The sequence below is a fragment of the Zosterops lateralis genome (genome assembly GCF_965231275.1).
Source record: "Zosterops lateralis genome assembly, chromosome: 9".
Taxonomy (NCBI): Eukaryota; Metazoa; Chordata; class Aves; order Passeriformes; family Zosteropidae; genus Zosterops; species Zosterops lateralis.
The window spans coordinates 16,378,507-16,401,801 of NC_139769.1; the positions used below are offsets into that span (position 1 = coordinate 16,378,507).

At 39.9% G+C, this 23,295-nt stretch overlaps 1 protein-coding gene across 7 annotated transcripts in view; it reads right to left on the minus strand.

The window, feature by feature from the left end:
• The window catches only part of ZNF644 (zinc finger protein 644), a 74,477-nt gene that overhangs the window by 33,865 nt on the left and 17,317 nt on the right, over window positions 1-23,295 (minus strand). For 4 of the 7 annotated variants that reach the window (XM_083867555.1, XM_083867556.1, XM_083867551.1 and 1 more), the window contains exon 1: window positions 15,107-15,168. The exons of 1 other annotated variant lie outside the window; for it this stretch is intronic. The gene's annotated coding sequence lies outside the window, so the exon portion shown is untranslated. Of the gene's footprint in view, window positions 1-10,504; window positions 10,566-14,826; window positions 14,886-15,106; window positions 15,169-23,295 lie in introns of those variants that run through there. 2 more of the 7 variants (XM_083867552.1, XM_083867554.1) reach the window with 2 other exon arrangements.

Below are 23,295 nucleotides of genomic sequence, written 5' to 3' on the forward strand. Positions count from 1 at the left end.
AGCAGAGATTACTAAGAAAAGACTATTACAAGAAACCTGGAAGTTCCTGTCAAAATTGTAAATGCAGTATCAGGGACCAAGCAATTTCAGAAGACGACTGAAAAGGCAAAAACTTAGCTGATGAGACTCCTGCATGAGTTGATACAGCTGAAAAGCTCTTTAAATACAAGCCTATACTGCCATTTCCAAGTAAGTAGTCAGCAATGACCTTGTCTGCATAAAATGTAGTTTCCTGCTTTCTGTTTGCAGAAGGAGCTTCAATTGTCTTTGATTTCCATTTAAAAAGTATAAAACCAACCTAATCTACATTCAGTAACCGCAAATATCTAGAACATCTAGTGTAGATTAAATAATCATTTGAATTTAAACATGAGGTTTTCTAAAACCACAAAACAAATCCCTTTCAAGAATTTGTAGAATCTCTTAATCTATGCTGCTTCAACTGTAGTTTAACTAACTGAATTATATATGCCACAATCCCATTCACCAAACATAAATTTGTAAAGAAAAAACAATAATCACTCTTCTTAAAATAGTTAATGAAGAGCAATACTTAAGAACAGGTACTATACTGGAGCCTGAATTACCCAGAAGTCAAATTAGGCAAAAGCTTAACAGTTTATAACATGAAGAGACAAAATTTAAGACTTTTTACTGGAGATGCTCCTGACTACAAAGAATCTGCAGTGAGTGAAGAAAAACAAGCAAGGGACTGCAAGAGAGAAGACTGCTTCTTGCATTTTGAATCTCCTGCTAGATTTTGAGAGTTATCTGAAAAAATACTTCAAAGAAGTTACAGTTCTTCCTTTGTCTATTCATCACAGTAAAAGCCACACGTGCAGTTCTCAAAGCTGTGGTAGGGCTTTCACGTGGAAATGTTGAAATCTCATTTTTCTACTGGTAGAAAGTTTTGCTTTTTGACAACACTCCATATGGGACGGTGAAGCACTTCAAGGAAACGTGTGACAGCATAGGAAATGAACACAACCGATCATACCTCAGACTGGGAAGCTCTTTCAGTCCAAACAAGATTACAAGTAGTTGAATGCAACATTAATAAGAGTATCACAGTAGGGAAAAAAGTTGTCAGAGAGAGTAGCTTGAATGGAAAAAAAAGAACCTCTGTTTATACCATCAATTAGGTCGAACAAGAGATTTAATTATTATTTCAAAAATGTGCATACCTTAAATAAAAATAAATTGAAAATCATCACAGCAAAAAGAATTCTAGGCAGGAGTTTAGACTAACAGAACACATTGGTTGAAAAGGTTATTTTTCCTCTCTATCAGTAAACAGATCAGATGCAAACATTCAAAGATGAACACAACAGGCACACAATAAAGACACAAAGATGTCTACAGAGAAGCAAGGGGAAACAATTTGAGAACTATTTACTTTGAGCATATGTTACTCAGTAAGCAAATATGTAACAATGAACACACAAATGAAAGCATCATAAAAGCACTAAACTGAAGCATTAGTTTGAAGATGGGAGTCCTGAAAACATTCAGAATTTCAAGACCTTAGGAGAAAGGTCTCAGTTTCTCCTCTGAGCTAAGATGGGTGCAACATTGTAAATATCACTGACATTAAAACGTTTGCAGTCCATCAATACCCTACTAAATTGAATGGCATTCTTCACAATGAGATTTACCATAAGCAATAAGCTACAGAGAAATAATTCACCGTCTTTATAATTTCTCTGCCTATTTAAGCTACAGATCAACCTACCACTTGCATAATAATCATCCATGCATTTTCAGTCACCCTTCACCCTATTCATTTTGACCACATGAACTAGCTCTTCATTTGCTGCACTCAAATACCTTAAATATAACAGCTTTTCTTAAATAGGGAAAGCTAAAGCATAGAGTGACATCATCTCTCCATTCCTCTCCAAACTACTAATGGCACTGTACACATCCTTGGCATCATCCTTGACTCTGAACAATCCATTCATTATGCTGTCAGCAAAATCTTATCTGTACAGGAACTGCCTCTACCCTTCCAGTTACACAATTATTCTGTGCCCAGTCTGACTCTATATATGTATATATATATATATATATATCCCTTCACCATACATCATCATGTAAGCTTAACATAGAGCACCTCAAAATACAGTGACATACCCCAGGACTATAAGCACTGCAAAAAAGCATTCCAGAGAATATTTACACAGAATCTTCCCCACCTCATAAGAAATTTCATTATGGTTCCTTAAAAATTTTTAGTCCAAGTTTGCACCTCCCATTTCTCATCTGAAAAGCAACTGAAAACACAAACCAGGAAAGCTTGATCACTGAAGCACTTTCCAAGCAACCAACTGCCTTAAGTAAAAAACATGCATTTTTTGTCTTAAAACCAAACAAGCTTCTAGTAACATCTGAGGCAGCCTCTTATATTTGAAGGTTTGTTTTTAAAATACTAAACTGTACAGTGATGTTATACATTTGTAGTGTTGCACTGTCCTTTCTCCAGAAGTACAGAATTTCAATAAAAACACGAAGCAGGCCAAGTTAAGTGTAAAAGTAAAAAAAGTTTAAGCTAAGATTGTGTCCATCAAGTTAGTGTATCCCCTTTAATGTACCACTAAGCAGCACCATTTTACAGTTCAAACATATTTCTTCACATACTACTCATTTTTCTACAACTCTGAAGTTTTATCTGATGTGTATTTGGCACATATTACTGCAAATAGTTTATCAGCCCCACATCTACCAAATGAATCCAGTGCCTTTTCAGTCAAGAAGTCCAACAGAGAACCAAAACCCCAAAAGATGAAAAAAGTGCAGAAAACTGGGATCTTCTCTAGGTATAGAACACATCACACATATGGGACTTTGATGAAGAGCAGACACAGTTTACTGTCAGACCATACCTGTCATCAATCTGCCACCTGTGGAATCCTGATAGAGACAGAACTGCATCAATTATTCTTCACACATTCACTGAACTTAACATATCCCTTTCCTGATGTACTGCATAAAATAACTCTGAAATTCCTCAATGTAACTGCAACCTATTAACCAAAAACCTCCCAGAAGTTTCCTACACAATGCATACAGTTACAGCCTCATAAAATAAAAATACAATAGTTTCTCAAGTAGATTCCACTCTAATCTGGCCCTTATTTATATATCTTGATCCTTATTTATAAATCTTCAAACAGGATTTAAGCTGGGCATATTTATTTCAAACTGAAAATATAAAAAAAAATTTAAAAGAAAGCTTTGCTGCATGCAGAAAAAAACACTCAGGGCTTAATTTCAGAAAGTCAGAAATATGTTACCAAATGCAACATATTTTGTGAAATAGTATCTCTGTACTGTTTTTTTTTTTCCTGCAAGTTGTTTTATAAGGACATTACGTTTATTATTAAAATTTAAAACCATTAAGCAATTTTTTTAGTGTAGAAAAGGCAGTAATGAGGTTTTAAAAGATATTTACTAGAAATTAGTTTCTCCACTAAATAGATTGGGATTTTAAACCAAGAATGCCTGATGATATCCATTCTATCTAAATGGATTAAAATATCTGTTCCCTTTAATGACACTTTTACTTCAAGGCAGTATCTCTCACAACATTTCTAACAGTGGTTAAAGCAGCACATTAATAAACACGCCATGTTCTTACTGTAGCAACAATAATTTCTGGTAGCCATTTTCTTTCCAGCTTTAACACTATTTCAAAGCCAACAGTCCTTCCTGCAACCTCAGTATAAACCCAAAGGCAGCAAACTGCTGAGCAGTTTTCTCTGGCTACACTCTCCAGATGCCTCCCTCCAGACCATCTTCAGGCCAAGGTACTCACCTATCACTATTCCCTAGCGCTGCACTCGACTCAATGTCAGTTTACACTAATGGAAATAGAACAGCAGGGCAGTTCCCTTTTTAAAAAACCCCAAACGACCAACCCCCACATTTAGGAGAGGGAACAGTTTGCTACTAAAGGACACTGTAAGGGGAGAGCAGCGCGGCAGTTCATTATTTTCACCTGCAGGCGCTAAGAGCACAGAGCCCAGCACAGACCCCCGAGCCGCAGGCAGCGCCTCGGTCACCGCACCCAGAGCGGCCACCGAGCCTCCAGATCACAGACTGCAACATCAAAGCCACTGCTGCAGCCAAAACCAATTTCTTAATAGACTTATTCTGAATATCTCTGAATTTCCTACGTTGTAAGGCAAACTAGTGTACACATTCATTTCCAAGTCTTCCTCTGTGTTTCCAAAGTCTTAAAAATGACAAAACTTGAAATACTTTCTTGAATTAAGACTGCAATGCAGATTTTAAAAAAAGGTTGATTCTAAAATCCTACAGCTCAAAATTAGTGATAAATGATTATTTTCTTCTTTCCTTAAGAAAAATTCTTTTAAAATCTCCCTTTTCTTGCTATCATGACAGTTTGAAAGAAAGCAGTAGAGAACAGAAAGTGAATTACATAAACATTTGTAACAGCAATGGCAGGAAACAGTGAACTGGTATTAGCACATAAGTACCTCCCACAAAACAGGATCCTAAGCCCAAATTCAGCTCCTCACAAGTTTGTTCCAGTTGAAGGGGTAGCTATGCTGGGATCACGAGCTCTAATGCCTGCTGCTGTCTGTCTAGACAGCGTTTCTGACATTTCCTGACCATGGCAGGAAAGGGAATCTCCTGTTCCTAGCCTCAGAGGAAGTGTATTTTCTGTGCCCATGAAAATGTAAAATCTAACAAAAATTTTCTAGAGATTTCATGCACACTTTTTGTTAGTACTTGCAATGCTTTGCTCATGAAGTGCTAAGCAGTATCTCATATAAAAGGGCTTACACTTAAAATGAAGGCAGGCTTATGGTGAACTCTGAATTGGTGTGGCAGAGGTTTTATTCTGATATCCCTAGGATGGTACCTTCCAGCAGAGGACAGAGCAGACACTCGGGAGTATCACTCCCCGTAAACAGCACTGCTAACTCTCAAACAGCCTTCTCCCTTATCAGAGAACTAAGCTGTGATTACAATGAGTGTTCCAAGATGAAGAAAATAACTATATAAAACAATCCCCCAAAAATACAAATTCCAAACCAATCACCTAAAAATATAAACTCCAGCACTGCCCTTCTTCCAGCAAAAGCTTTTTCCAAATGAAAGATACATATATTTCTTACATAGGTTTCAGCCACTGCTTATCAGATTTGAAGTGAAGCTACAAAATGCTTCCTAACCGGGTTGATATACAAGCTATAATCTTTGCACTCTATGAAAGATCCAAGATCCACCCCAAGGACTCTACCCAAGTTATGCAGTACCTTGAGGCCTATTTTCTAAACTGTTTAATAAACATCTATGGAGTCTCCATGTGAGACTGCAAGAAGATGCAGCAGTTCTATGCAGGCTTCACTTCAAGATTAGGGTTTCATTAATCTTTCTCCTTTCAGCCTTGAACCTTTAAATGCTTGTGACTTGTTAGCTTCCTTTTGTTTCAGGCAAAAGCTTAAAATCTTTGATTCTTTTGCTATTTGAGCTAGTTCTTCCAAATACATGAAGGCAAATGGAAAAACTTTGTATTTCCAGCATGCCATGCCAATTAGTCTCATCTGTGCATATCCAGCCCATTGACTGTCCTTAGGCATCTCATCTGGTTGGAGCTGAAGAATCCATATACACTTGATTTGTCAGTTTTCCTAACCAGGGCAGGTTTCCCAACCAAACTTTTAAAAGTAGCTCAAGAAACAGAAGAGACAAGACAGATACTCTAAGACTGTTTCATATGCTTTACACTGGATGACTAGAATAGCACAGAAGAACTGGATCTGCATGGGCTAAGATTGCATAAAATCAAACAGTATAAATGACACAAGTCATTCATATCATTACTCTTTCAGAATATAGACATATTTTTTAATTGAAGTAAAGAAACCTGAATGTTTCCCATCCTAAAAAGGACATAACACCAACACAAAAATATTTTCTTCTAGCAAGAAAACAGCTTCTGTTATTCACAGTAATAACAAAGCTTCTTAAACCAAAGTCAGCTCCAAAGATAAAGGAAACTTTGCTATTGTCTTGGACATTCAGTTGAAATAAACCCCCCCTGAATACCTTGTTCAAAGGCTTCATAAATTCACAATGACTAATATGTCCCAAAAGCTTAGTGTTCTACATCAACAGAGGTTCTGTGCCTTCTTTTGGGCCCATAAATACAGCTATTTGCCTACTGACTGGCCCCAGAGCTACTGTGTTTCCTCATTACTGGGAATTTTGTAAGCATAGGAGTTAGATTTGAAGACCTCATGTTTGTTTTCTACTGAAACACTGAAGAAAACATAACCAACACTTAAATGTTGAGAGAATATGTAGAATACGAAATCTGGTTTAAATGGATAAAAGCAGCAAGAGTAACTTTTCCTTAAGTTTAAAGAGAAGAAATTCCGAGAACAAATAAAACAGGAAACAAAAGAAGTTGCAGCATAGAACAGGTCAACTTCAACATTCAGCCTTCAAAATATCCTAACCAAAGCTCTTCCTTGAACCAGAAAACTGTTTGGCATTTACAGTATTTAGAGGAAAACAGTGATATCTGTATATTTGATTTCTTTTTAAATGAGCTATAGGCAGTACAAACCACTCAGATTTGTACTTCAGTCTTGAAAAGCCAAGAGGTTTTGGGGGTGGAGGTTTTTTTTTTTGGTTTTTTTTTTGTTGTTTTTTTTTGTTTTGTTTTTTTTTTGGGGGGGGGGGGGTGGTGAGGGGGTGGGAAGTGAGGTGGGTTTTTTACACTAATAAGACTGACCCGTGGAAAGTATTGGTAACTTTAACAGTTTTCCATTCTTTCAAATAGCCGCATATCTAATATCATACAGGTTTCGTTTTTATTTCTGAATGCTAAAATCTCTTTTAAGGAGAGGAAGAAATGCTAATGAATCTACAGTGACAGAAAACTAAGAAAAAGAACAGCCTCAAGCAGGTAAAAAGCAGAGCACTCCTTCCTGCTGAAAATGGCATTCTGGAAAATTACATTAAGAAGTGGAAGAAAAGTTAAGGTAAAAGTGTCTGTCAGAATAAAAGTGAAACCACAGAAATTATTATGTTGGACATAAGCACCCTAGCTCCTAGTATTTAGTATCACAAAGTTGGAAGAAAACTTTGATCAAAGAAGATCATGGAAATCACAACACAGGTGATCACTAATTAATCCTCCCTCCTTTATATTTACATCCTTTGAAAATAGTATGCACCAGCACGCTTCAGGAGCAGCTTACTAGACTGACCTAAAGCCAAGTTACTAGAAATATATTAAATAGAACTTTGTTTAAAACAGTACCCAGTATCCTAAAGATCAAAGTCATCACCTTGCAGAAGTCAAACAAACCTACTTTTCTCTAAATGGCTCCAAAAGTAAAAAAAAAACCCAAACCAACTCATCATCAATGCTCCAAGTGACATGAAGGAAGGACCTGCTACGATACTGCAATACTTCTTATGCAAAACTATCAACTCATCTCTCCAATTTCCTAATGGGCACAGCTGAACTTCTGAACAGACTACAGAACCTGTATGCTTTCAGTTTTACTGAATATCAGTAAATGGACTGATACCCTAAATATTGCCTTCATCTAGAACTTTGTATGATGTTCTAAAACACAATACTCCACCTTTAATTGTCTATATACAAATGTTGATAAATATCTCTAAAGATATACAGACAAAAAACCACAATTGTTTATTTGTTCTTGACATAACTCCTTACTAGACAAGTCATCATCTCTGTTCTCCTCTGGAAACACTTCACTGGACTAAAAAATGGAAGGTGAATTCCAAAGTTGTTTTCAGTGCCTAAATACATTTCTAAAAATGAATTATCACAGTACCTGTATGGTATTTTTAGAAATACTGCAACGTTTCAGTTATATAGGAACCCGGATGGCTTTTCCCAAACACCATTTCTATTTTTTGCACTCTCCTTCATGCAAAAATACATTATGCCTTCTAGTGCTCATTACTGCTGGTAAAATACTGAAAAGCAATAGCAGTCTTACCACTGCTACAGAGAGATAACTGGAGAATATTTTTTTTCTGGACAAGCTGCTCCTCTTCTGCTCCAAATCTCACACACGCCAGGAAAGAAATTCTCATCCACCAGCTCTTTCAGCCACACGTACAGCAGTGAGAATCACACTCAACTTCCTCAGCAAGTCTCACCAACTCCAAGGTTTGGGAACAAGGGCCTGACATTTAGGGCACGGAACACCAGTGATGTACCTACCTTACTCCAAAACACTAACAAAAGGAAAGGTCCCTAGGAATCCATGCTAAAGCAGCTCACCAGAAAGTCTACCACTTTTCAACACTTGAGTCACTACTGTCCAACACAGTCAAGGCTCTACAAGGACACAGAAGAAGACAATCACTATCCTAAACCACTTCTGCAAGAAAACAAGTTAAGTAAAACAAACATTCAATAGTTTCCCCAAAGCAAAGATCTAAAAAGACCATGGACAGTGTATCTTTGGATATGGACCAACTATCTTTGGTTTATGTGACAACACAAGCAACCTTTCCACCTCAGTTTCTGCAGCATTTCAGCTCAGCCTGCATTCCAGACATGCAAGTTCTACTCCCTCCCACTCTGTAATTGCTCCAAACCCTTCCAATTTTTTCACTGCGGCTTATCTAGGTTAATTCACCATCACGTCTCCCCAACTTATCTTCCCCCTTTTGCCCCAGCAAAAAAAACTGTCACAACATAATACATTTTTTGTTAATAACTACCTGATTAGGGAGTTCTAACTGCCATCTTGTTCTCAACTTTCTACAAGATGAGAAACTATTTTAAAAGCAATTTCAGAGTGCCAGTATTCACTACAATTCATACAACAGTGCAGTTATTTTCATTACATGCCACAGACTCTCAGTTTCAAAGTTTTGCCCAGGAACACAAAAGATCAGGTGATTTCAATATGCCAATAAGTATGTTAAGAAAAAGGAAGCAAAAGAGGGTGGAGTACTCACTTCAGTGAGGGAGAGAACTGCGAGAAGCCAGCTGCAGAACTGCCACTTCCCACTCCCTGTGGTAGCACACACAGTCAAGACTTTCTCACAGAAGACACACTCACAGCTATGGTACTGAAACAAAACCCCAGCACTTCTGTGTGAAGAAAAAAAGTTATTTATATTGGAACTGTGAAGGCAGAGCCTGTTCTCTGTTGAAAATATTGTTTCTAATACCAAGCCGACTTAGCAGCAACAACAAAAATACAGCTGTTGGAAAAAAATACTCCTCTTCTCTGCCCTCCCTACCAGTTATCACAGCGGAGGACACAGAATCTAGTGTCTTTGGTGAAGGCTCCTAAGAACATTCTTAAGAATACGCAATATTCTTATATGCATAAGTACAATAACTTATGTAAGTATAAACACAATAATAAATACAATAACCTAGAACCACTGTTTTGGCCTAATTTTGGTACAGAAATTCTATACATTTCCAAACTCTTCTGACTGAAAAAGATAAATCCAGAAAACTAAGTTAATTTCAGAGACAGTTCCTGAAACTCTACAGTCACAAAACTGCTGTGTATGCCCACATTTGAAGATGAAGAAAGATATCAGCAACAAACATTATAAATATTAAAGGCTTTCCAAAAGTAAGTATCAGAAATTATATCACATAGTGCTCCTAGGAGAGCTGAGTAGAGGCAGAAGCAAAGAGCAGAAATATACAGAAGACAACCACTCCAGAAAATAAAAACTGAAGCTAAAATAGAAAAAGACCTATCAGCCAGAACACTCAAAAAAAAAAAAAAAAAAAAAAAAAAAAAAAAAAAAAAAAAAGAAGAAACCAACCAAACCAATGAAAACCCTAAACCACAACCACCACCCATCACCCCACTGACTGCAGCCAGGCAAGGAACAGACACCAACCACTTCCTACCAGCACAGTAAGGGGCAGCTCCAGAGCTGCTTTACAAGCAGACATAAGGATCATTTTTCCGAAAGCAGTCACCTCACTTCCTGTTGTATGGCATTTCTGGAAAACTCACCCCTGTCCCTACCAAAGAGCCACACTGGGAAAAAAGATGGGATAAAGCACAATTTAATGCCATCAATGTACCAAAATACTCTGTGAAAAGGCAGGCAGAAGGGACTCACTACTACACTTCAATGATTACATTTGCTAAGGAATTCCTTGTCTTTCACTCAAACTAAAAATGGATGCATCACGTAAAGGCCTGTAAATAAGGGTAAATTACACAAGAGATACTTTGCTGTGGAAAGTATTTTTACAAATAGGTGCTAACAGTTGATCCAGGAAACAGGGAAGTGCAGTGAAACAGGGAAGGTACAATGATCTCAGTTCATGACTTCAGCTACAATTAGACCAACCAATAAGGCACCTGTAATTCCTCCCATCCTGTTTCCCAAAATGCACTGTCTCTCCTGTTGTACACTGCTTTGTAAAAATGAACATTATCAAGAAGTCATTTAATTTAAGGCAAGCAAAAATTACAATAATTCAAATACTCACAAAATACTGTTCCTTTTTGAAGAAAAAATTCCAATTAAGTATGTAACTTGTAGTGTACAGCGTACTGAAAAGTTACAACACACTAACAATGGGCCTGAAATATTCCTAAACCCAGCCATCTAACCTTTATTCTGATTTGAGCAGGAATTTCGCATAGACTGGATTAAGTTCCAAGAAATACTGAATTACTAAATAGTCCCATCATCCTTAAACTAGTTAATTATTTGTAAGACAAAGCACTCAATATCAATCAATAAACATCAACTAGAGAATTCCATTTCCAGTATCTGGATTTAATATGAACCATTAGTTCCCATACCAAGAGCTTTACAATTACTTCTACTGGAGTGAGAGCTCTCTGTAACCAAGTTTGTTCAAACATTTAGTGTAACCAAAACACACAAACACACTGTTAAACCACTGTCTTCCCCCATTTAACCTTACTGGCAATGTAAGGGCATGGCTGCAACATTTTGTCAACCTAACAGCTGCTGCGTACAGCTCAACAGTGATAAAAAGGCAGCACAACTGGATTTAAAAGAACTTATTTTATATGAAATTATTTTATAATATATTTCATTATGAAATTTTAAAAGAGCTCTCCTTCTCCTCTACCACTAGGTAAATCCTACAGATTCTGGGTAGACTTTGTATCCACTATAGGATACTGAATTGCACACTAGGTAAGTAACAGAGCCTGTTACATTTTTTCAAATTCTGAAAACAACACATAACTTTATGCAAACTCATCACATGGTCTTTCTTGATGGAGAACTGTGATTTGAGCATCAAATTACATCCCACAGGATTACTGCACTGTAGAGGTGCACAGTATTTGCATCTGTTTTGACGTGGCCATTTCACATCTTTGCCATCAAAAAGCTTTTCTACAATTCTGTGAACAGCGTGGGCATTCCTTCTACCATCACTGCTTGCATGGAAGGTTCCTGTTAATTGATCTAAGGGACACAATGTGTACAGGCATTAATGTTCATGTGAGCTTTCTGTCTGGGTTTTTTGTTTGTGGGGGTGGTTTTGGGTGGTTTTTGTTTTGTTTGTGTTTTTTGTTTGGGTTTTGGGGTTGGTGGTTTTTTTTGTTAATTAGGTATAAAAAGGATATTTTTCATGATACTACAAACTTATGAAATCCTTTAACTCATTCTGACAGTATCTTTATGTGTATCAGCCAGAGTGACCAACAATCACAATTCAACAGGTAATTTCACTCTTTATGCAGTACCAATATGAAGTTTACATCTACATTGGTAAAAAAAATGCAGCAAGTAAAAATGTTAATTTACAAAAATCAGCTTACAGATTTAGCTTATAGGCAAAGTGCTCAAGAAGACCAATGCATATTTTCAGAGAAGACAAACTGGTTTTGGTTTATTTCACCAGGGATTCCTTTACACTCTGAAGTAGGGTGGACACTATTTCCATCTGAACAAATCCAGGTTTGGAGATTATGCCAAGTTTACCCAGTCGCAAAATCAATTTAAGTGAGTGCAACACTGTTTAATTTTATTGTCATTTTCCCAATCTCTGGATACATAACACAAAATGCTCTGCAATCCAGAGCACAAAGGAAACCAATTGAATGTGGCTTGTAGTAATTAACATTGGAATAATGCATTTGGTACTAAAAAAATAAACGGAATAAAACAAGAATCTTAAGGCAGCCCTCTGATAGCCACATCAGTTGAACTTTGCTAAAGTTAAAAAGTTGCCCAAAAATGTAAAAACATGAGACTGGTATTACTGACACAGTCGATCAGCAGCTGTTCAAAAATCTTTAATTCAAACCAACTTCAGGTAAAACTGCAGAGCAAGTGACATAACTATTCTGTATTTTCTCCACTTTTGAGTTCCCAGAGCTTTTAAAAGCCTGAAAGTGTTTGAAACTATTAACTGTGTGTGAGCATGTGTGTGCTTTATTACTATCAAGAATTTTGTACCTTTTTCAGTTCCATTTTCTCTGTGACTTGAAAAGGCTTGAATTTAAAAAGTGTACACACAAGTAGGCTGTGCTCATACTTGCAAGCGTAAGCACAAACTATTGCTCAAGAAATTCCACTGACAACCCTTGACTTCAGTGTCCATATGAAATTCAGTTATTTTAAAGTCAAAGGCATTGCCATTCTTGTTTAATATCCTGTTTATTTGGCTGCTGATGCTCCTATTTTACCAATCTTTTCTGGATTAAATAACCTCACCGAGATGCTCCAAGTGGTCAGTGCTTTTTTCTCCTACTAGCCAGGTCACCTGTTGAGAGTTCAACGCCCTTTTTGCATTAAGAACTTTTATACTTTCCTAGGCATAGTCCTCCTAGTGCTAACTAAGCATAAATCAGACACTGGCCTTCATGAAACTTAAAAAAAAAAAAAAAAAAAAAAAAAAAAAAAAAAAAAAAAAATCAGAGTAGTACACCCTCAGTTGTTTGGTTGGTTTGGGGGGTTTTCTTACAGTGATATTTACCCAGGACTATTTTTATTTTTAAAAAAATCACGCAGACTGAACAAAAGAAAAAAAAATACTATAAAAAAGACAAATCAAGTCTCTCTGGCGACATTATGGGCATTTTTCTCTACAAAACTATTCATTAGGTAGGTCTTTTTAGAAAAAATGGTATCTGTTGGAATGAATACTAGATATCAGAAGAAACTATTCTAAGATATTCTGAAGATTATTAATTTCAATTCTCACTGTAATTCTTGTTTAACTCTCCACCATATCCCTCTGCAGTTACATTATACAGGTTTGCAACATCAGCTCTGACTCTAAGTCAGTGTAACAGGATTGTCACACTGCACTGCTCTTTGGTGCACTGTTTAAACTCCTCTCCAGTAAGAAAACTGCTGCATTTTCTCTGCAGTGACCCACCAAAAGCTTCCCCAGATTTATTCTGCAATGTCTAATCAGTCTATTTATTCTGTCCTCAAATCACCAACCTTACACAAGTTAAGTAGTAAAGAATTCTACACAGAAGAATCCCTTTAAGTTACCAAAACTCTGAAGCACTTCATCCTTCACCGTGAAGAGTGTTCTCTTTAAAATCTGTTTTATAATTTGAATGAAAAATTATGTTGCAACTTCTATTAAAAACCTCTGTCAATTAATTAATATGTTAACTCATTACTCTATACAACATGAAATGACTTCTCACTTTAAAATCTGGTGCACATTCATTCCTCATATGTGTCTGAATGCAAAGTTCCATGACACAATCTTCATAATTAAATTATGCCCTGGAAAGGGGGGCAGGAATCAGAATATCACCACGAATGAGGTTTTGCTTAAAGGACTAGAGTATAGCATTGATGGAAACCTTTTCTTGATATATCATACTTGTTTTCCACTACCACTTGATTTGCCAGTTTACAGACCACACTACCACAGCAGAGGTACTGCAAACAGGCTGAAGCTTACACACGAGCCATAAGAAGAGAAAGAACTTTCTACATTCGCACTAGTTCCATTCGTCAAGATGATGCTCATCACTGCAAGCTGATAACACAAACTTTGTCCGAGAAACCGCCAGATCCTGAAGCTGCTGGGAGCTCGAAAACACGACTTTAATACCTGAACTGGTAACTTTTCCCTGGCTGTTGTAAACCACCTCTGCGCCGGGAGCTCTCCCACGGCTCCCGGAGGGCACGGCGGCCCTTTGTAACGACCCCGGGCGCTCCAGAGCCTCTCCGCCTCACGCCGAGCAGGGAGGGAACGAAGGGAGGGTGGGGAGCGCAGGCTCCCCCTGTCCCAGGCCGGCAGCACGACCTTTCCCGGGCCGGCCGCCAGCGGAGGGGGGCAGCGCGGGCGGGACCCGGACCAGGGAGAGCGCGGCGGGGCACGGGCGGCCCTGCGGGACCTGCCGGGGCGGGCGGCGGCAAGGCACGGCCGCCTGCGGGTCCCCGGGGTCACCCCGGCCACCCTCGAGCGACGGCACCGTCCCGCCCGGCCGCCCCCGCCCGCGGGGCATTACCTGGCTCCGCCGGCCCGGCCCCAGGCCCCGAGCGGCCGCCCCGGGTCGCCCGGCTCCTCCGCGCCTGGCAATGGCGGCGGCCCCGCTCCCCCTCCCCGCTCCGCGCTCACTGGCTGCGCCGCTTCATGTGACCGCACAAAACCCTCTTCGACACAGCCCTTTGTGTCCCACCCGGCCGGGGCACCGGGAACGCGGCTCGCCGACTCGGGGAGGTGGCGAGGGGCGCTTGAGGGGACGGAGAGAGGCGACGAGGCGGGCCGGAGAAGGAAGGGCCGGGGAGGGCAGTGCCTGCCGGGCCGCTCCACCTCCGCCACGCCGCCGCCGCTCCGGCCCGGCCACTTACCGCGGCGGGGGCGGCCGCGGCCGAGCCGCGGTGCCGCACCAGGTCGGAGGCGGCCGCCATGTTCCCGATGCGGCAGGATGGGGCAGAGCCGCCCGCTCCGCCACCCGCCGCTAGGGCGGCCGGCCGGGCCCGGCCCGGATTGGGTGGGCTCCGTTCGGCCCCGGCCCGCGCCGCCCGGCCCGCGGGGCGCCGCGCCTCCCGCTCTCCCCACTCGCTGCGCGGCCGGGCGGGGGCGGCAGGGGCGCGCTACAAAAAAAATAAATCGTAACGGGAAACTCACGGGCTCGCCGGGCTGTGCGTCACGCCGGGGTTACGTCCTGCGCGCGCCGTCGTGACGTCATCGCGCAAGCCTCCCGACCGCCCCACCGCTCCGAGCGCGGCCACACGCACACGCACACACCCGCGCACGCGCCCCGCAGCGGCCGAAGGGCGCACGCGCGCGGCATCCCCCCCTTCCCCCGCAGGGAGCGCGCGCCCCCTCCCCGCCGCGGCAGCGCGCGCCTCCCCGGGCCCGGGCGCGGCCCCGCGGGCCCGGAGGAAATTCCCCCTCTGGGCCCGGAGGAAATGCCCCCCGCGGGCCCGGAGGAAATGCCCCCCGCGGGCCCGGAGGAAATGCCCCCCGCGGGCGGCTCCCCGAACGCGCCCTGGCACAAGGCCGGCTGCCAGCGCGGCCGCCGCCCGCCCTGAGGGCTCCCCTCACCTCCGCCGCGCGCGGGGGCGGGCGGCCCTTCCCACAGGCCTGGGAAAGCAGGTCAGGTGCGGCAGGATCTGCGCCGGGGCGCTCCCGAGCCGGCGGAGGGGAGCCTCAGGCTCAGGCTCAGGCTCCTGCGGACGGTGCCAGGGCGCGGGGGGAACCTGAGCGCAGCGGGCACGGCCCGGGGGGCGGGAAGCCACGAGGTGACAAAAAGACACGTTCGATGCCATTCTCTCCTGTGATAAATGCTGCTGAAGCAAGCCCTGGCTCACACAGGGAATTCTCCCGGAGTCAGGGGACAATGTTAAGTGCGTAGAGACTGCTTAGATGAGTTAATTTTTCCCCTTCAGACTTGCTGGGCCCGAGGGATTTCACATTAGAGTGAAAATCTGATAAAGGCAACGTTAGAGCTGTGGGCGGTGGTCAGAGCGCTCAAGGAGAACAGATGTCAGGGAGAGAGGAAGAGGTAAAACACAGCACATGTAATTCAAAAGGGGGAAGAGGTAGGGCCAAGTACTGTCCATCATTCCAGCCTCTATTCCCAGAAAAGTACTGAATCAAATAATCACACATCTTTAAGTACATGATAGCTAATGAAGTGATAAGTTACAGCCAACATAGATTTGTCAAAAAAATCACATCAAGCCAAACTCATCCCTAGCTGTGACAGGATAACAGGCCCTGGATGTGAGTAGTGCCCAATCGGTTATGGCTTGACTTAAGTTTTTGACACCATCTCAGAGAAATCTTAATTGAGCAAGCAAAAGACATAACATAATGAAATTACTGCAGTGGTACAAAATTACATCAGCGATGTTTCACTGTGACAAATAGCAGGACAGCAAATATGGTTCCCTGGAGGTGGGTATGTCCTGAGTGTGGTACTGAGTCTAATTATATGAGTGACAGAATACAGTTTACATGGATTGGATTTGCCAACAATGCCAAACTGGCAGAGCTGGAAGCATGCTACAGCACAAGAAAAGCATTCAAAACCTTCCTGAAAAAATAGTTGCAGAAATATGATGCAATTGAATAAATACAAGTGCCAACTTCAACATTTAAGCAGGAAAATAACAATTGCACAATTGCAAGACTGGGAACAGATGAATAAACACCAGGTTTACAGAAAAGGGGCTGGAGATCAGAGTAAATCACAAACTGAACATGCATCAACAGTGTCACACTGTTGTGAAAAAAGCTGCAGTACAGAGACATGCATAAACAGAACTGTCATATCTAGGACATAGGAAGAATTCCTCATCTTTAACACTGGTGAAGCCTCATCTGTATGTTCAGATTTGGCCTCTGCATTTCAACAAAAATTTCTTTCAAAAACTTCTAGTAGAAGACAGTACAAGGAAGGAGGAAAAAAAAAATTCACCATTTTAAAAGATGTGACCCTAACTGAAAATAGGAATGTGTGATGTTTTTTTAGTCTAGAGAATAAAAGACTATGGACAGAAAAATCCATTGTTCACGAGTCCACTGCAGACAAGGCTAAATGTAACAGCCTTAAACTGTACTGAGAAATTTCAGTTAGACATTAGGAACAGTTCTGTTATGACACAGTTAAATAAAACTGGCATATATTCACTACAGGATCCTGGAAATGTTGATAGTACAGTTTTTAATATTAAGTTGAATATCTATAAGAAAAATACAGAAGCATTTGACTGCTGTGAAGTAATGGAGGCACACTAGGTAATAATTGTTTTCAGCATAATTTTCTGTAGCTGCAGTTACTATCCAGATACCCAGATATCTGTTCTGATCCTATTTTTTTCTGACAAAAGTGAATCCCAGAGGTATTTAAACATTTAATGTGTTGTCAAGATCTTATGCACAGGTGTGGATATCCCCTTTGGGAGTCTTTGTCATGTTACAATCAGTATAGCTGTGTGGCAACATATGTCACATGCTCAGCTAATTTGCTAATTTATAAACTTTATATATCACTAGAAATTTCACATTTAAAAATAATGTGTGTATTAGTGCTCATGTAACCATCGTCTATCACAGCTTTTGCTTTTCCTTGCTTTTTCTCCATGGTACCAGAGGCTAATTTCCCCCAAAATCCATTAAATTCAGGGGTTTCTCTGGAGCTTGCCAGTTAGGAGAAGGCAGTGTGAGTGGTTTATGTTGTGGGACTGAGACCCACCAAACTCTACTCATTAGAGATGACTAAAGGGCCATTAAATAGGCCAATTTTCAATCTCCACTGAGTTAGACTGAATTCAAACTGATAGCCCACAGGCAAAAGGCTATGAATTTCATTAACAGTACCCCAAAGCATTCAGTCCCCTAATGAGTGCTAATATTATTCTTCTGAGAATTAAGCTTGTTTTCTGAAAATACACATTTATAAAATCGGGTTCTAATTATTGTGGAGCTTGTAAGGACAGTTTTTCCACTGCTCCTAAACACAAGAAACATTATCATCTCATGCAATCCACAGATCCTTCTAAGATTCTTACATCATATGTGCTCCATGCTAACCAAAATACAAACAATAAAACTGTGAGAAAGCAAATATTAATACTACCCCTATGCTTCTTGCTGAAAATCATATCTTTTATTGCACGCAATCATTTTAAGGTCATCACACTTACTTAAATATATTTCGTCCCATAGAAGGTAAAATTTAAGGAACAGCAATTCTTGCTTCAATTCTGCAATTAATAACTGAAGGAAATCACCAAATTCCATAAACAGAAAAAGAGGCAGTGTTTTATTATATTTCACATCTTTTGTGAACAAGTAAAATGCTTAGCATAAGAAAACCTGAACTTCAGTTCTAATGCTGCCAAATCCCACAATTTATTAATAAAGATATGTAGCAAATTTTTAATCTCTCAACTTAATACTTGAACTAAGAGGTCCAATTCCATTAGCAATGTGGACTCTTAAAAATGCTTATGATTCACATAATCTGTGGATCAAAAGAAAACTCCACATTTGGTGTGAATGAATAAAGCAATATTTCATTAAAATGGCAGTGTGGTGAAAGGTTATGTCCAGTGGTGTCAGAAGTCTTTTTTTGATTTCTAATTCCACTTCTGTTGCAATTTATAGTATGTGAAAAGTAGTAGATGATCTTAAAGGTTGCCTGATGGATTAAGAAGACTCGAGAAATAGACAAAAAATGACACAAAATTAGGACTGCATGTCTGCACAAAATAGAAGCATTCTAATGTCAGCAAAAGAAAATGTATGTCCAGTAAAGAACCACACAATAGGATTCTTCAAAATCAAACCAGATACTGCACAGCTGGCTTTTTGTTTGCAGGAATTCTGGCTGTGTCCTGTATTATTTCTCCACCAATGCAGACAAGGCCCAATAATGGTTAAAACAGCATTTGAAAATCTCTTGAGAGAATGATGCTGCGTAGTTCCTCCTGGTCTTCAACATGGCTATAAAAAGCTTAAACCAAGGCAGGTTCTTTCAAGTTAGCAGAAAAGTATGATTAACTGCAACCAATTTAGAAACTGTTTCTTCATATAAACGTTTTTGTAGCTGAAGCTGCAGAGTGAGACTTGGAACAGGTTTAAGCTGAAGCATTTTGAATGAAAGAAGACTGCAAATGCCTCCTTGTAACACATAGCAAAATCCCAAATGCCTGGAGGGAAAAACTTTTTAATGATAATTTCTTACATTTTATATAGCACCTTTAATTCCCTAGGACCCCAAGCACTTCATTAACTCTATGCAAAATGCTTCACCATGGAAATATAACCACTACATGCATCATTCCGTGAAAATTTCATATTCGCTTGACACATATTCTGGTTATCTTGTGTACAGCAAACAAAACAACAACAGATAAAATATTAAGCTATATAATTTTGAGTTGTAGAACAATTTAAAGCTGTATGTTTTACAAAATGCTGTCATGTAATGGATACATTGCATTTAGCCCATTCATTTTCCTTCTCCATTTAGTATTTCAATCTCATCTTTATACCATAGCCCTTGGTAGAAAATTTTGTCTTCCATAACATTTTCAAAATTGAAATGATTCTTGATGTCTGAATTTCAGACAAAAATGGCCTCTATAGAAAAGTAGCATTTTTAATTAAATACACTACTACAGTCTGAAAAAGGAGAGGTTTTGAGTACATAAGATATAATGATGGAATTTTTTTAAGGTGAGATGGTTTTACTAATAAAATCCCTTATCTTAATATATAAAGTTTGTGTTGTCTTTGCCTTTAGACCCTTTTAACTACAAAAACAAGCACACAGAAACATGGTATGAAAGATATCTGTGTTTCATTGCTCAACTTGCCAAAGAGTTTTTCTTTACGCTCTACAGAGATGTGTCTGGTTTCCTGGCCCTTCTAACAATGCCATAATGATGATTTCGCTTAATATCCACGATTTTAGGAACTCAATATACTGGTTGTTTCAACAAAAAGTAATCAACATTATTTCAATTGAAATATTAGAAGAACTAATAAAAGAATTATTTAGGGCAGTTTGATTTATTTCAACATTGTAAAAACCAAAATGGGGAAAGTGACTTTTCCTAATCTTTTTTTTTTTTGCTGCTTGAGATGTTGATTCATGTTTTGCTGGCTTGCCTGTTTCACAGGCTCTTTTGAGATACAATTGTAAATGTTAATTAAAGAGGATTGTCCTGTCTGCTTTTCAGACAGAACAAAAAATGTATTTTATTTATAAATTTAGTGTCTGCCATAAATCAAGATATTCTTGTAATCTTTGTCAATATGAATTAAACTTTTAGAATTACCAGTAAAATTGTAAGAGAGCGGTAAGAGCATACAGGTAAAATTAGAACCATTAACCATTAAACCTATGTCTCTCTTAACAGTGATCCCAAGATAAGGTTAGTCCTGAAATAAAATATTTTGCAACAGAAGGTTGTTTCGACAGCATGCCTAGAGAAACATTACTGCTTGGCACTGTGGATTGCCTTTAGAAGTGTCCTACTGTTCTAAGTGTTTGAAATCTCACAGCTAGGAGAAGATTGCTCAGATTACATAATAAAGACAACTGTTTTCTCACTGCTCAGCTCCTTTCCATAGGCAATGGTACGAAGATTTCCATGTCTGTTGCTTAGACCTGCTCCCCTTGGCTGGGCCTGTGCTTGCAATTACAAACCAGCTTTTGCCAGGACAGCAGCTCGTTCCCAGCTTCCCACAGCCATCTCCTGTTCTCAGTCTCACCACGATGGAGTGTTCCTGTCATATGCCACTGATCAGAGGGGAGCAGCTGCTGGGGCACCACTGCCTGCCTGGCACACCAGGCTCCATTCTTAGCTGTTCCACAGGTACCACCAGAGTAAGCATTATCAATTACAAATCCTGGATTAATTATCAATTGTCATTAATTAACCTTAATCCTCATGCTTATTTTATTTCATCAGGTGTTATTCTAATTCATCCTCCATTAAAAAGACACCAGCTAAGCCTACATCTGTGTTCCTTTCAGGAGGATCTGCCATCTCTCTTCTCACATCTGAGTTACTGAGCTCAAGTTACACCGAATTCAAAGACCAAAGAAAGCATATTAGTGTAGGAAAATACCACCATACATTTTAACACTGACCTTCTTAAAAACAATGTATTGACTTGGAGAGTTGCCATTTGCACCACACAGAGGAAGCATTAATATATGAAAATATGCTATGAGCAACAAAACCATAACAAGTTGCTTCCTGAATCTGTTGATTAATTATAATTGAGTGTGAGAGGAAGAAAGCAGTGGCAATAAACTGGCCTTCCATTGATGATGGAAAAGATTTAACGAGTATAAATTATCATAGCTCTGCTTAACTGATGATTCAGTTCACATTATAGTGCCAAAATGACACACAAGGAGAAGACAGAAATAGTAATTTCAAGATCCTTGTTTCAGGTGTCACACTGGTAGCCTTAAAATCTCCTTGCAGAGGTCACAGCACAAATTAATCCAGCTCCTACCACTATGGGCCACATGCCGGACCTTTGCCACGACCGTGCTGTGCTGGCAGAGCACCAGTGATGAGAGGGAAACTGCACAAGGCCTGACAGTGTCATGTTCTGTCTCTTCAAGGTGTGTCACTCCACTTCCTACATCCCCCTCTGTGACTGGCATCACGGTCACACTCATGGCTGCAGCACGTATTAGAGACCAGAGCAATGTCAATGTGGAGAATCAGTGACAAGAATCCTTTCAGGCACACTCCATCTCCAAAGCTGTGACTTCTCTATGTCCAGTGAGGGACACAGGTGGCACAACATCAGGAAGCCACCTCTCTTAGACAAAGACCATCTCAATACCATCCCCAAAAGAAAAAGGCTTTACTAGCCAACCCCCACCACTTCTGTACTTCAAAGTCATCTGGCCAGATGGAAGCCAGGACAAAGATCCAAGTGAAGACATCTTCACCAAAACCCTTTGCCTTTAGAAGCAAGTTCCATATGTTTTAACAGCACTTGAAAAATGAGCAGTGTCTCTCAGCTGTCAAAATCATTGCCAGGCAGGATTTCAAACCACCTTCTTTTCCCTGCAATTTCCTACTCCTCTGCCTGGTAGGCAATTGCTACATCAGCAATTCTGATTTCTCTCACTGTTGCATGGACATACACACCTTCTTGTCCTTATGCTTGACACAATTACCGAAATCTTTATTATTGTTTGTCAAGTGCCAGAGGTTTGGATACGGGGATACATAGCAATCATTTCAAAAGAAGAAGTAAAGAAAGCAAAAAAACACTTTACTACTATTAATGTGGAAGTACTGGGGATCTCACTTTGTGTTTAGGTAAGATCACAGCAGCAGAAAGTCTGTTTGATATGCCATACCTTCTGTTTGTTTCTTAATTGTAAGGAGTTTGGTTTTGATCAAGACAATTAATTATGAATATACCTGAGTTTTCTAACATCAGAGATAAAGCTTAAAAAAAAAAAAACTACAAAAGCTTTTTTAGACTATATTGTAGTGTATGGATAAGTATGTATCTTCAGGGCATAAAACCAGACATCTTTGTAATTGAATCCTGAAAGGGGAGGGTGGGGGGGTGGGAACTACATAAAACTACATAGTTGTACACAGTCTTAGAGTCAATATGCAAATGTGAAAAATTATTTATTAAATTTTGTGGTTGGCATGGTTAACAAAAAAGAAAAGACCAAGGTACAACCTAGGGTTATTATAATGACAGCATTGTTACCCAATAAGTTTTTCCTTTCCAACCTCCCTGCCAATCCCTTTTTATGCCAAAGGAAGAGGAGCATCTCTTAGGCTCCTCACTTTGACCACATCCATTACCACTCTTCTGCCAAAAAGTATCTTCAGCAATGATCAAAAGATATATTGAAACTTTTGCTTCTCTCTTGTTCATCCAGTATTTCCATATCACATCCCACTTAAACTCTCAAGTGAGTTATTTTGAACAGCAGTTCATATGCCATCATCTCATTCAGGAAATACTGTCAGGTTTGGGATTTGCAGGCTGATCTTGTATTATACCACTACTGGCTTTAGTGTGAAGCTCATACAAACATAAAGTGTCTCATTATAAGCTCATTGAAATAACTGCAAAGACTTTAATGAGTTTTCAACCAGGCTCTAAGAAAGAAAATTCTAGCATTAATTTTCCTACTAACAAAAATCTACGTATTTAAAATAACTGTAAAATAGTTATTTCAGTATCCTGGAATGCATGCTGAGTAGAGGTTTCTCAGACAAAAGAAAGAGTGAGGAAACTTGGAAGAACAGTCATGTTCAGTTTTCAAATTTGTCCCAGTTTCACAGGCCTTGGCTCTG